General features: G+C 51.9%; 1 long non-coding RNA gene across 1 annotated transcript in view; it reads left to right on the top strand.

The window, feature by feature from the left end:
* Positions 1-3,185, top strand: part of retn.1 — a 65,288-nt gene that overhangs the window by 32,919 nt on the left and 29,184 nt on the right. The gene's annotated exons all lie outside the window — the stretch shown is intronic.

Below are 3,185 nucleotides of genomic sequence, written 5' to 3'. Positions count from 1 at the left end.
GCACCGACACCCCCAGTTACTGAGTGTGGAACAGTCCTGACCCACCAGAACCAAGTGCTGACTATCCATGCCATGCTGAGTGCCAAGGTGCCCAGTAGAGGGCAGTTACTCTGCATTGTGGGAGTTGTGGGGGGCAATACTTACCCCTGTGCCTAATTGCCCTTGGTCCTGACCCAACTCTGAACCCACCCGGGGCAAGAAGGGCCCATATCTGGCACAGCGAGAGGAACATAATACAATAACAGTCTCTTCCCTCCGGCGCCAAACACCCAAACACCTAATAAACAATAGTAGTGTTACCGGGGGGGCACTGAGCCCCCCAGATATGGCTCTGGCTTCCTGTAAGGGGCTCCCCCTCCTCTATAGGAATCACTAAGGGCAGTGGGGGCCACAGGGGGGAATAAGGCACCGGGGAGTCCAATACTCTGGGGGGGGGGGGGGTGAGATGTTTATTAACTTGCCCCATATCATGGCTATAAAGGCACCCACAGGAACAGCCAGGAAGTCACATGGGGCAGTGGGGCCAAACGCCTTGCTTGGATAGGGCCCCTGGGCATCAGGTGGGAGGTCCCTGCCTATCAGATCGTTTTGTGTAAAGAGAGTTAAAAGCCCCAAACTCAGAAAGAGACAGAGACAGAACAGTCTCAGAGAGAGAGGGGGGAGGAGCCAAACACCCATTATTAGTAAAGGCGGTCTCAGAGAGAGAGGGGGGAGGAGCCAAACACCCATTATTAGTAAAGGCAGTCCAAGATAGAGAGAGGGGAGGAGCCAAACACCCATTATTAGTAAAGGCAGTTCCAGAGAGAGAGGGGAGGAGCCAAACACCCATTATTAGTAAAGGCGGTCCCAGAGAGAGAGGGGAGGAGCCAAACACCCATTATAAGTAAAGGCGGTTCCAGAGAGAGAGGGGAGGAGCCAAACACCCATTATTAGTAAAGGCGGTCCCAGAGAGAGAGGGGAGGAGCCAAACACCCATTATAAGTAAAGGCGGTCCCAGAGAGAGAGGGAAGGAGCCAAACACCCATTATTAGTAAAGGCGGTCCCAGAGAGAGAGGGGAGGAGCCAAACACCCATTATTAGTAAAGGCGGTCCCAGAGAGAGAGGGGAGGAGCCAAACACCCATTATTAGTAAAGGCGGTCCCAGAGAGAGAGGGGAGGAGCCAAACACCCATTATTAGTAGTCCCTCTGGGGAGACTGTTCCATGTGTGGCTCCTCTTGCTTGAAGCTGAACTCCTCTGGAAACACAAAGAGCATTGGGCTTTTCTGCTTCACCCCGTGAGTCCGATGGCATTTGTGCTGGTACCAGTTCTTACTTGCACACAGTACCAACATGAACCCAGAATAAAGAACGGACCCAAAACCCAAATCCCCCAGTATAAAGCAGGTTCCTAGACAAACGGGGCTCAATTTTTATTTATTTAATTATTTAGATAATTACTAGAAACATTGAGAAAACAAGCAAAGTCCCATCAGGGGTTAATAAAGTACATAATATAAACAATGCAGTAAAGGGAACATTTCAGCTCAGTTTTTCCAATTGAAAAGGAATGAAAAGATAATGATGGAATAACACAGGGGTTTGTGTATCCAATACGTTATCACAAGAATCAGTTCCGGGGGCAGATTCGTACATTTACCCCCCTACGGTGTAACGACGAATCAGACGCGCCCAGAGCCCCGTAGGGTTCAATTCAGTTTTGGGGCGTTTACCTTCCCAGGAGGGCGGAGCTTACCGATATCGCTATGTTGGATAAAGAGAGGTAGATTATAAAATATAATATAAATATAATATAAATATAAATATATTTCGGATCGTCATTTAGTAAAATGCTATTTATCCTTTCAAGTTCAATGGGATCATTTTCCATTTATGACATAAAGGGACGCTGTGTAACGGGGCTCATTATAGGTCACATGTAGTTTGGGCCAAAGTAAATGCCAGCGGGACGGCGCCACAGAGAGGCCATTGTGTGTAGGGCCAATAACCCATCAGCATGGCGCCCCCCGGGGCTCACCCTTTGTTATTGGCTGTAGGGCAAATGGCATTGATCCACAGAGGCGCCACATGGCTCCCCACGAAGGCGAGATATCCCCCCCTGCACCCCAAAACTCATCATAAACTGTAACTTTCCTTGAGATTCAGCCTGAGATCTGAGGAGAATGTGATTGGCTCTTTTTCAGTTCCATTTGTTTCTTATTGGCCCAGTGTCATACAGATACCGACCAACTGTAGCATCACTGCTAGGGCTTTCTTACTGCAGGCTACTGTCCTGTGTGCTGATAGGCCCCTAATGCAGCCCTCCTGCAGGCTACTGTCCTGTGTGCTGATAGGCCCCTAATGCAGCCCTCCTGCAGGCTACTGTCCTGTGTGCTGATAGGCCCCTAATGCAGCCCTCCTGCAGGCTACTGTCCTGTGTGCTGATAGGCCCCTAATGCAACCCTCCTGCAGGCTACTGTCCTGTGTGCTGATAGGCCCCTAATACAGCCCTCCTGCAGGCTACTGTCCTGTGTGCTGATAGGCCCCTAATGCAGCCCTCCTGCAGGCTACTGTCCTGTGTGCTGATAGGCCCCTAATGCAGCCCTCCTGCAGGCTACTGTCCTGTGTGCTGATAGGCCCCTAATGCAGCCCTCCTGCAGGCTACTGTCCTGTGTGCTGATAGGCCCCTAATACAGCCCTCCTGCAGGCTACTGTCCTGTGTGCTGATAGGCCCCTAATGCAGCCCTCCTGCAGGCTACTGTCCTGTGTGCTGATAGGCCCCTAATGCAGCCCTCCTGCAGGCTACTGTCCTGTGTGCTGATAGGCCCCTAATGCAGCCCTCCTGCAGGCTACTGTCCTGTGTGCTGATAGGCCCCTAATGCAGCCCTCCTGCAGGCTACTGTCTGTGTGCTGATAGGCCCCTAATGCAGCCCTCCTGCAGGCTACTGTCCTGTGTGCTGATAGGCCCCTAATGCAGCCCTCCTGCAGGCTACTGTCCTGTGTGCTGATAGGCCCCTAATGCAGCCCTCCTGCAGGCTACTGTCCTGTGTGCTGATAGGCCCCTAATGCAGCCCTCCTGCAGGGTACTGTCCTGTGTGCTGATAGGCCCCTAATGCAGCCCTCCTGCAGGCTACTGTCTGTGTGCTGATAGGCCCCTAATGCAGCCCTCCTGCAGGCTACTGTCTGCGTGCTGATAGGCCCCTAATG

The sequence above is a fragment of the Xenopus tropicalis genome, chromosome 1, assembly GCF_000004195.4.
Source record: "Xenopus tropicalis strain Nigerian chromosome 1, UCB_Xtro_10.0, whole genome shotgun sequence".
Taxonomy (NCBI): Eukaryota; Metazoa; Chordata; class Amphibia; order Anura; family Pipidae; genus Xenopus; species Xenopus tropicalis.
This window is presented reverse-complemented; position numbering and strand designations above follow the sequence as displayed.